The sequence below is a fragment of the Miniopterus schreibersii genome (assembly GCF_964146895.1).
Source record: "Miniopterus schreibersii genome assembly, chromosome: 4".
In the NCBI taxonomy this organism is placed as follows: Eukaryota; Metazoa; Chordata; class Mammalia; order Chiroptera; family Miniopteridae; genus Miniopterus; species Miniopterus schreibersii.
Window position 1 is genome coordinate 97,386,544 of NC_138105.1, and position 12,905 is coordinate 97,399,448.

Genomic DNA, 12,905 nt, shown 5'->3' on the forward strand with positions numbered 1-12,905 from the left:
AGACGGACACCTCTGCTTCTCAGCCTGGACACTGCTTCGCTCTGTGCATGTATTTTTCTGGACCAGCGGAAAATAAGGCTGGGAATTTGGCCACGAGGAGGGTGTCCTTCCAAAGCTTTGCACATCCTGTTTGCTGCTCGGTGCGGGCAGCCAGGAGCCACTTTCCCCCCAGGTCTAAGGAAGAGTGGTGCTCGGCCTAACCTGAGACCAGAACCGCAGATGTGTGTGAACGGAATTCGCATGAACCACAAGGGCCTGTTCACCCACCACACGTGCTGATTCTCAGAACTGACTGTCACACACGCCACGGCCTCGGGAGGTACCTGGCATAGAGCAGGTGCTCAACCTTATTTGGTCACACCACTGGCCTGCCTTTATTCCCTAACGATTCACACAGGTCTTGTCCCAAACATCCATTCTGCCCAGAATCCTTGTCACTTATACATCTGTGATGCATAGAAACATAATTCACAGTTTTTGAGTCCCACAAGGTGCCAGACACTTCAGACCATGCGGTAGACAGTGGAATCAACCCAGTGAGGAGACATTTTCACCCACTTTCTACTATTCATTTGCTAGCTCATAACCTTGAGCCGGTCACTTAAGGCCCCTGTTAATGCCTCCATCTCCCCAAGTGTAAAATGCGTATAATAACTGTCCCTCCCTCTTAGAGCTTCTGTGAGGATTAAATGGGTAAGATGCGTAAAGCACTGGGACGGGTTTATTATGATTATCTCATTTAACATAACAATCCTAGAGGTGCATGTGACTGTCACACTTTGCAGGTCTGTCTGTCTCCAGTGCCTGGTCCCAGCACACTTCTGTGGCCTTGGAGACCAGGCTGAGGGACAGTTCAAGAATGGGTGTAACCAGTGCATTAACACTGGCTGCCGTGTGCTAGGCTGTTACATGTCCCGGGAATCACGCAAAGCGCCGGGCATCTGTTATTCTGATTTCATCTTGCCGTGTGCAGTGAGGAAACCGCCATCCACCTCTTTTCACACAGGAAGCTGGGGCACCAAGGGTTAAGCTACAGCACAGCCTGGCATAGCAAGCGGCTCTGGCGGGATTGGGTCCTGGTCTCCCCTCACTCAGATATCCCTGAGCTTAACCACCATGCTTCTCAACAGACAAACCCTGAGGGCCCCGCAGATCCCCGGCGGGGGTTGTGCGCTGTGAACTCCCTCCCAGGATGCACAGGCCGGGGTGGCCCCCTCTGCGGCAGCAGCGAGCAGCCCAGCTTGGCACCGGGGCTGGCGAGTGCAGTATCTGACGTAATCCATTCCATTCCCGAGTGCGCAGTCGCTCGTGTTAGAGAGAGAGAGAGAGAGAGAGAAAGAGGGGGGCTCAGTCAGCCAATTGAAACGCAGCAGCTGGCATCAAACAGGAAGCAGGGAGGACCCTCACTGTCCAGGTCGTCGCTGTCCCCGCCTGCAGGACAATGAAAGACGAAGGCACTTTGACAAGGCCCTGTTCAGCCAGGCCCAGCTGTGCAAAGCAGTGCCACTGTCTCAGAGGAGACCATCTGGGGGGACAAGAGTCCCAGTATAGTCCCTCCTCTGTGTGTGCTCTCACCCCCGGCTCTGCCCCCACTGGCTGCCTGCGCCGGGCCAGGGGGAGCTGCCGTTTCTCCCTGAAAGGCGCGCGCTCCCTCCAGGCTTCGAGCTACAGGAACAGTAAGGTCTGGCTTCATCTGACATAAAAGGGGGTCGGGTAAAGGACAACGTATGTCAAACCCAGCATGAGAGGGACCAGGGCCACGCCTGACCAGGTGGAGGCCCTCCTGAGGGGACCGCCAGTAGGACACAGCGGTGCCCAGCTGCCACCAGGAAGGGCTGGAGCTGCGGGTTGAGGCCTTCTGGCCTCAGGGCTTCGGGGACGGGCGGTCCTGGGTTCCACACCTACCGCAGGCCTGGGGCCCCAGCAGTGCGGGACCCCACCTCCGGGGCAGTTTGATGGGGCCAGGGCCGAGGTCAGCTGGCCCAACGTAGACCTATCAGAAGGGCTGCCCCTCCAGGCCAGTTTGTTTTGCTTAGTTGTTTCCTGTTTTGGGCACACTGCATCCCGTGCCCAAAATAATGCCTGGCACCGGGGGGCACCCAGTCCGCGGTGAACTCATCTTTCTCTGCGCTTGGCATCGGAATCCGGCCACCTGGTCTCAGGGCTGGCGCAGTGGGGCCCCCAAGCCGGGAGCCGAGGCAGCCCTGGTCTGCAAAGTGGATTAAGAAATGTGCAGAGGAGAGAGGAGGGAGCAGGAAGGAGAGGGCTGGAGGCAGACGGTCCCCACAGGCTTCCAGAACACGCCCCGGGCCCTATGAGGATGCTCCCCCCCTTTCTCCTTCAGCTCTCTTCAGGGGGCCTTGGTGTTTGACACCGAGTCATTCCAACCAGAACAGTGTGTCTCCCTGAAGCCCTTCCCCAAAGGGACCGGCGATGACTCCCAGGCACTCTCTTGAAGTATTTTTAGCTGAGTGCCCTTGGAGGATGTGAGGGACAATGCCAGTCCTTGTCTGACAGCCCACCAGGACGCCGGGACGGGGAGGTGGTGTGGCGGTCTGGAGCCCGGCCGCCTGGCTCCCTCCCACCCATCCGGCAGCCTCAACGGGTTATCTGACTATTCAGAACCTTGGTTTCTCCCTTTGCAAAATGAGCATTATAATAGCACCTACCTCAGTGGGTTATTTAAAAAATATAAAGTGCTGTGCTTAGTGCTCAGCTCGGGGTTAGTGCTGGAGCAGTAATAATGCATCCAGTACATGCAGGACATCCAGTACATCCAGTGGACACGCAGGATTCTTATTTTCCCCCTCGTTTCCCTTCAGACCTAGTCATTGCGTGAAGTCTGTTCCTCGATCCTGAGTGAGGATATGGGCAGACCCATGAGTTTTCTCGTCTCTGTTAGGTAATAAAAGGCCCCGTGGTCCCTTTAAGACAGTGATCCTGCCTCGACTCATTACATACACCTTCTTCCCTCGTCCCACTAGGGCCTGCTGCCAGGAGGACCCTGTGTGTTTGCTGATCTGTCCCTCCACTAGCTTGCTGCCCTATTTTCTGGTTTCTCCACGGATCATGTTGGGGGGCGAGTTCTCAATTGCTTGTACTGTCAAAGGCTGGCTTTGCATTCTCTGATCTTCTAAGTTGGCAGGTTTTCTGGTGATGTCCCTGCTGGACCACCTGTGGTTACAACTCCTGATTCACCGACCCCTGGCCTGCCGTCATAGGGCCATGTCTCTACTTCCCTCCACGGCTGCCACCAGCCACTGGAGCTTCCTTGGGCATGAGTCAGACCCCAGCTGCAGGGGCGCAGAGCAAGCTCTCGGAGATCCCGATACGCTAAGGCGGAGGGGGAGGGCGAGTGCCTTTTCCGAAGGCACCACAGAATCTTGCCTCAGCTTCACCGACCCAGCCTTTACCCTGCAACCTGAAGAGCTTTGCGAAGTGTGCCATTGTTCCTTGGATTTTTCTTTGGTAAATTCTGCACTTCGCTGGCCTTCACTCTCCTGCGGAACGCAGCAGCTGTCCTTCCCTGGTGCCACCACGAACACGTCAACTTCCTGCTCCATTACTGAAAAATCGACATGTGCATCTAACCTTTCCATTGACAAAGTGTGATCAAGAGCACTGTCCCACCTGTTCCTTACAGCAGCGCTATCGAGGTGGTGATTCTGCTCTCCCCGTTTTTCCGAAGAAGAAACTGAGGCACAGAGAAGTCAAAAAGCTGGTCCAAGGTCACACAGCTGGACACTGAGAGCCTGGTCCACGCCTGACTCCTTTCCACTGCAGCACACAGCTTCTGCAGAGGAAGGCCTATGAGGGCTCTGTGCCCTTGCTCTGTGCTGCCTGGCACCTGGGCAGTGGGCCTTCCATAGCCCAGGGCAGCCCTGATTCAAGGGCTGTCCTAGAGGCCCGCCTGGAAGGGCAGCAGCCTCCTCAATACAGGCGGGGGACTTTCTAGAAGCGGATCGAGGCAGCCAGCCCTGTGCCTGGCAGCTGGGCTGGGAGAACCAGCCAAGGGAAAGCCCTGCTTCCTTTGCCCATAAAGCGCCCATTCTCAGCCCCAAACACTGGCACAGACACTCACAGACCAGAGCCTCAAAGGGCTGGACAATGAAACAGACACAGGGTAGGGCGAAAGATTTGTTTTTCTTTCCAAAGGCAAAACCCAGACCATTCTCAACACTTACATGCAATTTGCATGTGAGCTACAGTTTTTATGAGAAAGGTCGAGATTGCTCGTGCCAGAGTTTTGGGGGCAGATGGCTGGGGGAGGTGTCTATGAAGACGTCTTTCAGCCTGTGGCCACTTCCCCCTGGTAATCAGCACATGGGCCAAAAATACACCAGCTCTCATTTCCCCCCCATTCCTCATCTTCTACCCAGCTTCCCCTCTCCTTCCCCCTCTCTCCATTACTGCTACCTTCTAGGGGCCAGCCCTGGGCTAGCTAGGGGTGAGCGATACTCAGACCGGCCTGCCAGGGCTCACAGTCAGGTCAGGGAGGCAGGACAGGAAAACCAGCAATGAAAATACAGGTAACAGAGTAAAGATGGAGAACACGCTGTGGGACCACACCGTGGGCAGGGGGCCAGAGAGATCAGAGGGGTCCAGGATAATGTACTCCGGGTGCTGACGGATCAGGCAGAATGGCTGCCTGACACAGCAGAACGGATTCCAGGTGTCATACCAAACTGGGTGACTGTCCGCTCACGGTGGACTGAGGGGGAGCTTCAGGGAGGAGGTGACGCCTGAGCGGTGGTGAGGCGTGTTCAGTAGGCAGATGACACCAAGGGGCGGGGGACGACTGCAGGCTGAGGGAGCAGTCAGGCAAAGGGGCTGGAGAGCGGGTCTACTAGGAGAACCACGGGGACCTCTTTGTCTCTGACCCTTAGAGGACCAGAGTGGTCAAGAGAGGTTTGTTACATGAATGGTGCAGAGATAGTGTGATGGGGAGACCTAGAGGATGTGACAGAAGAGCGGCAGCATGGCAGTAAGTGGCGCCGACCGTTTACTGGCCTTCACGCAGACTGTAATGTTCCAGCCTCCCTCTGGGAGGCAGATAAATTGCCAAGACCAGAGGAGGGAAGATATGTATGAAACAGTCCCTGACACATAGTAAGTGTGATATAGGCTATTAGTATCCCAAGTTACAGATACACACGATGAAATAAAGATACACTTGGAGAAATAACAGTTTGGACAGCCAGGCCTGTCTGACACCAAACCCCCTTCTCTTAGCCCAAACCCTCCAGGGGGGTAGGACCAGTTAGCCCATGTGAATTCCACTGCACACGCTCGGAAAACAAGGGAGTTTTAAGCACGTGAGCTGCTCCTTCATCACAATGCTCAGTGGCCTGCGCCCTGGAGTAGCCGCAGGCAGAAGCCTGGGCCTGCAGTCCCCTCACCCATCTCTGTTCCCGCAGGCCTCCCGTGGCTGCAGCATCTCGGCGCCTTCTCTGGGATTTCCACGCAGCCCACAGCAAGCCTGTGCTTCACAGGAGGCTCAAGGAAACAGCGATGCGGCCCAGCGATGGAAGCTGAACAGTCTTGCTGTGCCACACACATCTGCGAGGCAAGCAAAGGCGTTTTCAAGGGTGGCTTTTACAATGTACAGTGCGGTACAAGCTGGAGAAGTTAACGCCCCTGCACAGTGTATAACTCCCCGGCTTAGGAGAGGCCCACTGGCCTCTGGGTTAAGGCCTTTGGAGGTCAGCCCTCTGCCCCTTTGTCCCTGGAGTGTGTAGAACCTTCCAATTCTCAACGGCCAAAAAGCACTCGAATTTTGTCCCAAACCCAATATTGATTCTCCCAGCTGTGGGAACACAGTGAAAATCTAATAGCCCCACTAAGGTCTTGTGGATGGTCGTCCGCGGCTCTGGTCTTCCTGTGGTTAACCTTTGGACCCAGAGTTGGGGGTCCTCTCCGGGACAGGAGGAGCGTCTGAGCTGAGACTTGGTCTCCTGACAACCTCATCAAAGCTCAATCGCGTGTTAATACCTACTGCTCGGATCTGTATTTCAAAAGTGACCCAGCCCCAGAGGCACTAAATAACGTCAAAATTTCACCCCATACAGTGAGAAAGAAAAAAACAAAACCTGGCAACTCCATCATTTGTCTCTCATGAACGCATCTTATGAATATTTTCCTTTCCAAGAGGACTGGAGGAAAATGTGCGTGCATTCATTAAATCTCCAGCTCAGAAACACATTCTGGGGCTAATTATTTTTAACTAACTAATCAGCATGCTTCACTCATAAATTGGGATTTATCAGCACAGCACATGAGAGGAGGGAACATGTTATTATTCTAATTTGGCTAATATGCAGCAGCGCCGCGATCCGCCGGGCGCTTCGCCGGGCAGAGGCCGGCTGGCGAGGGCCACGCTTCCTGCGCCGAGGGCACCAGGGCCGCTGCTCCCTGGCCTGGCCCTGCACGTGGCCCTGTGCTCAGAGGGTGAGGAGGTGGCCGCGACGTCCTCACCGGGGAAACTGGACACCCCGTGTTTGCTCGGCTGAGGGAGCCAGTTCCACCCGCTTTGTTAGTGGGAAGAAAAAGCCTAAGGCGTGGGGGCGGAGGGGTGGGAGGGAGTGTTCACTGCAGGGCACGGGCACACACGCACGCACGCGGTGATTCCTGTCCCCTCCCGTTCTGTTGGACCTGCCATCCCGTGCCCAGTTTGTCTGTTCTGAGGTCCCCTGATAAAGGCGTTTATTTATCAAGTCGACCTGCGTGCCCCCTGTGGTCCTGCCAGGGACTGGCTCCTGCTCGCCCCGTCAGGCTCCGGTTTGGAGCCAGGGCCCCAGGGCCCCAGGGCCCCCCCCCCCCCCCCCCCGGGCCGGGGCTGGGCCGGGGCTGGGCTACCCCCCCACCTTCAGGTCAGGCTTTGAGCCCAATCACCTGCCCTCAGGCCTCTCCTGGAACGGGAGTGGTGGGCGGGCGGGGTGGGAGTCCCCCGGCCTCTGCGTGACGCCCGGAGCAGAGTCCAGCCGCATTCCTTCTGTCCAGCCCTGGTGCCAGCCTGCCGAGGTCTCTGTCTTGGGACAGCCTGATGTGGCACGTTCTAGAACCAGGCTCTGCTTTTGTGTTTGAGAGGAGGACATTTCCTCTCCTGTTTTTTTTGGTTTTTTTTACATTTATCTAGGAGCTATTTTTAAATTGCGAAAGCAGTATACATGCTCATTGTAGAAAATTTGGAAAAGACAGAAAACTGTCCATTAGAAAAATCCATAACCCACCAGCACGCACACCCCCACTTGGGGTCTTCCCGCTGCCTGCGTGCCGTGGCCCAGCAGGTCCTCCGGGCCCCGGGGGCCGTCTGGGCACCTCTGTCTGTGAGGCAACCTAAGGCAGGGTAGAGAACGAGCTGCGTTTGCAGTGTTTACACCGGCAGTCAGGTGTGTGAACAGCGAGAGGCCACCTACGTGGCACTGCTCAGGGTCTCCCTGGGACTGTTTCTATACCTGCATTTGGAGGTCATGTCAGAAGTCTAACTCTGAGGCCTTGGATGAACACGAGGCTGCTCTGGGACCCCCCCCCCCCCCATTTGTGTAAGTGTGTTTGTGCTTCTGTAGCATCTGGGACCATACTACCTTCACATTTTTATATTCTGGCTGTGTCATTTTGTTAACATTTTTACAAGCAAGTAGAAATGCATCTGCGACAGGTCTGATGGCTGCCCGGCACTCTGTTATGTAAGCTGACCGTTCTTATGAGCTTTCCCCCGTTATTGAGCATTTCCCGTGACTCCTTTCTTTCTCTTACGATAAACAATACCACACTGAACATCTTTATATGAAAATCTCTGCGACTCCCTGGGGTTGTTTCTGTTGGATGGATTCCTAAAGGGAAAACTACTGGGTCACAGGGTAGGAACATTGGAGTGTCTTGTTTCTTGTTGCTCAATGTGTTTCTAAATAGGGGGCTTTGATTTACCCTGAAAGTTAGAGCATTTTCGTTGCTTTGATTAAGCTTTAATTGCAGGAGCAATTCACAGAATACATACTCCTCGTAAAAGATTTTAAAAGTTAAGGCTTAGCTTTCGTTCTTAGTTCAGCAAATGCATTTAATTAGTTCTCTGTGTACTTATATGACATTTGTACCTATGAACTAATAAATGTTTGCAAATCTCTGTAACTATAGAAAACATGGTATTTTGTGTTTTGGGGTTTTTTTTTTTACATGAGTGGTATCATGTTGTATGTGAATTATGTGATGTGTGTGTTTTTTCCTTCAGCGGTCTTGGAACCTTGACTACTGTGTATATATAAACCTACATCACCCTTTCTAGCTTTCCGTACATTTCCACGGGATAGATATTGCCTAGTTCTGACAGCCATTCGTCTATACATAAATACTTGGGTTTATCCCAATTTTTCCCCCTTTTTGCAAACAGTGCTGCAATGCACTCTTTTACACAAGCAAGTGACTTGGGCAAGTGCTTTTTTCTACAATAGAAATCAAGAAATTGAATTTCTGGGTTATGGAATATGCATATTTTTAATTTTAATGAATTTAATTGTAGAGGACATTTTAAATTACTGTTATTAGGGATATGCTAGTCTGCTTTGGATTTAGGCTCATCAGGATATGGTTCTGAAGTGTTCTCTTAGGTAGGATGTCACCCAAAGGTCTGTTCAGGTATCCATCCATCAGCCACCCACCTCTATCGTCTGAGGACCCAGCAAAGCCTGATACAGAGACACAGTCAGTGAATGCGCATTAGGTGCTCTCCTCTCGACCAGCCACACCCTCAGAGGCCTCAACCCGACACCCGATTCCTTTCGCCACCCGCCAACCCCAGCTCAGTTTTCTAGACAGCGCTCAGATATCACCTCTTCTTGGAAGCCCTCCCTGAAGCCCTGGCTGAGCCCTCTCTTCCATGTCCCCACGGCACCCTCGGGTATTGGCTTCCCATGCTTATTGCAACTTGGAATTCAGTCATCTCCCCCTGTTACAGTGGATCATCCCAGGGTCTGAGTGGTGCGTGGCTTTGGGACATCGCCCGATAGGTATTTGGGGACCGCTGAGTGAGCCACAAGCTTGTGTGCGTGGCAGTCTGTCGCTTGGAAAGAGAAGGGGCCGAGTGTAGGCAGCACTCTTTACACAGAGCCTAACAGAGAAAGGTTGTGAAAAATTAGGTGGCTGATAACTCACCCTTGATGGTGATTATGATGTTGATGAAAATGATGAACAACCATAAGTAGGGTAAATCAGAAACTCTCTCATAAACAACAATTTAGAACCACATCATTCACCTCTCCTCACTTCAGTATTTCTCCATGAAATCTAGAAGTTTCTCAGGCAATTTATCTTTTAAAATGTATCATGAAGAATGACAAACAGCAGGAGGGAAGCTGCCCCAATAGTTGGGATACATCAGTGTATCTTCATAAATCTCCGGGTAAGGTCTCAGCTGAGAAAAAAAGGACTGGAAATAAATATATCAGAATGTTCATAATGGTTGTACCAGTGGAGTTAGAGTCATGGGTGATTTTCTTCTCTGCTTTTGGGAACCTTTCAGATTATTTTACCAGGTATATAAATTCATTTTAAATAAAATTAAAAAAAGAAATAACCCAAAATAATCTAGCCCTTAATAAGCTTTCTAAGGGAAACATTTTAAGTCATCTGTGACGTGTGTATATATATGACAGGAGAAAATCATTCCAAGAGGACTAACCAGAAAGAGTACCTCTCAGATGATATTAACTGGAGACCCTGGGAGGGGCCAAGGACTGTGCTAGGGGCAGGGGATGCCGTGGTAACGTTGGGTACACTTCCCACCCTCACGAAGCTCAAAGCCCAGTGGGAGCCACAAACTCAAGTGCTGATGGGGGCCAGGCAGCAAGGAGAGAGGAGTGAGACCCACCAGTAGGCCCACTTCTGTCCTTTCTAACATGTGCAGGCCCAGGGAAAGCCCATAACTGGAAGTCCATTTGACACGTGCCTGCCTAAATACTGACAAGTTATAAATCGAGTTAACAACTGAAGTACCTGCTAGTCTCTTAATTTGACAGGTAAACCTTCATAATGACCGGGAAGACCAAGGTCAAAGAATTCTCAGACTCCTCAGACCTCCTTACCTGCAAATGATGATACGGGGAGATCTGGTCCCCAGCCCAGTGTCCCCTAACCCCCAGTAAACACCATCTGCTCTTCTCTTCCCACGCGTGACGCCGGCTCACACAGCGAGGGGCTTTGTGCCCGTGAGTGGACACCGTGGCCTGCGCATCCAGGCTTCATTCCCTCCCTCCTTCTCCGAGACACCGTGGCGACGTAGGAAGGGCACACTTGGACAGGGGCCAGAGTGGGACCTGTGAAGCATATGGCCCAAAGCAGGCCCCCTCACCTGAGTCTTACAGCAGCATTATCATCTGGGCGGTAGGGACTCTGGTGACCAAGAGAGCCAACGCTTGTCCACAAGGGCAGCGACTACTCACCTCCAGCCGCGAGTTGCCACCCGTGGGAATCTGGATGGACACAGCTTCCACTATTTAAAGAAAAGACATAAATCTGGGTTTTCCTATGAAACTGGATGATTTGTACATGTTAGCAAAGACTAATTTCTTTAAAAAATAAGCAAGTTACTCTGCAGGCCACATGTCAAATATCTGTGACCATCTGCCTGTAACTTTCACGGAAGGAAAGAAAATTAAAATCCATTGACCGCTATTTGGTGTTGAAAATGATATTCACCAATTCGTTATGTCACTTAAGCCCATAATAAGCGATGATCGGTCTCCCTTGCTGTATACGTGTTTGAATTTCATGCACCTTCTGTTCCCAGTGGAAATCCAGTTTACTCGGTCCCTTCCAGCCTCACGTGTGTCCCCGTAAGTCACCACCGAGAAAGGCCTGACGTCCGATTTGCACATTTGCCTTCCCTGATTGTGACTTTCATCGTGTCCTTCCCTGCCTGCCGTAAAAACCTACCTCTCACTGCACTTCCCACGTACGGCTGTCATTAGCTCTTTAGGTGTCTGTCACTTCGAGACCTATCTCCATGTCACCAAAGCCGACCACAGAGCCCAGCATATGGTAGACGCCTAGTACATTTCGTTTGTTCTGAACTGAATTCGTTAGTGGTTGGTTCTCTGTGATGACCCGCCTCTTCCCAATGGCAAATGAATAATAAATAATAGCTGACATTTCTGGCACATTTGGTAAGAGATTTCCATGTATCACCTCATATAATCTTCTTAACTAACTGCTCAACAATTTTATCCCCACTTTCCAGATGCAGAGACTGAGGCTTGGACAGATGAAAAGACCTGCTCCTGAGTCATTCAGCTGGCAAATGGCAGAGGTGGGACTCGAACCAATCTTGCCTGATTCAAAAGGTCTGTATTCTTACCAGGAAGCCAGTGCTCCTTAAGAGTGCCACTGGCAGTCCTGAGATGCTTGGAGGTGGGACACGGAGGAACTCATTTTAATTACTAGGCATTTCTTTGACTCAGTATGGTCTTGTTTCAGTGTGTGCTGGGAAAAAAATAAATGACCATCTGTTTTATGGCGTGACATATTGATTTTTCTGTTTACATTAGTGATACAAAATTTTCCTGTTAAACTTATTTAGTTAAGCTCTAAAAGGTTGAGTCCATTTACAAATACTCTTGGGTGAGTCATAAATAAGACAGGTAATAATACCACAGTTCAGCACAAAGGATGTTCCTGAGTACCTAGGAAGCTGGAGTTTGGAGAAACACTTAATCCACACCTGGATTTCAAAGAAACACACACATAATGAAACTAATTTTAAAGTCTCACCATCGTTTACAAGCTCGTAGAAAGTTACTTTGAAAATGCACCCCAGACCTTGCTTAAGGAGGACTCCGTCCAGCCTCTTAACTTCTAAATTTGTATCGTGTTTATTTCTCTTTCCTCCTTCTATTTTTGGAACTTAAATGGCCTAGTGGAGTAAAAAAAACCCAGAGCTCTAAATAAAAAATGAGCCAGGGGCCTGGAGGCTCCTCCGCTTCATGTCCACTCTGAGCATCGGCGAATCGCAGCGCCCTGGACACAGTGGCTTCCAGCGATGGGCGGCCGGGCCTTTAAGTGACCGCAGCGCAGGAGCGCGCCCGCTGCATTGTTGACGGTTTATTACATTTTCCACGGGCTGCCGAGCCTGAAGGCGCTTCTCTGGGGCCAGGTCACCTCGAGAAACCCATTCCTGGGACTGAACTTGGCAGCACTGGCAACTGGCACATCCAGTCGTGTGCGATGGTGCCCATTCATAGGGGACAATGACTGCCGCCGCCGGGGCTCTGGGTGGTGATAGCTCTGTGTGTGTGTTTGTGTGGGTGTTTGTGTGTGTTTCTGTGTGTGTTTGTATGTTTGTGAGTGTTTGTGTGTTTTTGTGTGTACGTGTGCATGTTTGTGTGTATGTTTGTGTGTGCGTACGTGTGTGTGTGTGTGTGTGCAGGCATTACTGAAGCGAGTCAAGGCGAGCCACTTCATTAGGGAGCTGTTTAACACCGAGGGCATGTCAATAAGACCAGCTTAATGTACTCGTGGAACTGGACCTAAGATGACTCAGCCAAATGAAGCCATTGCCCTGCTCAGTGTGTCTTACACAGACTGAAATGGTTTACTCAGTTGGTAAAACCACTCTCCAGGATTTACAGTGACTGATTTGCCAGATCAACAGTGTGGGCCAAGTTTTATGACACTGGTAACTTGATGAACACTATTAGGAGACTGTTGTATTTTCCCCAAAACACCAGCAATAAAATCTAGAGAACTGTAAGATTTTCCAAAGGATGCTTGTTAGCTAAGTTCAACCTAATATGTATTACTTTGGGATTTACTTGTGACTTGTATATAAGGAAGAAAAAAATTGATTAATTTCAACAAACGCTCTCTAAAGGCCTACCACGGACTGGGCATAATGCTGGGTCCAGGGGATACAAAAG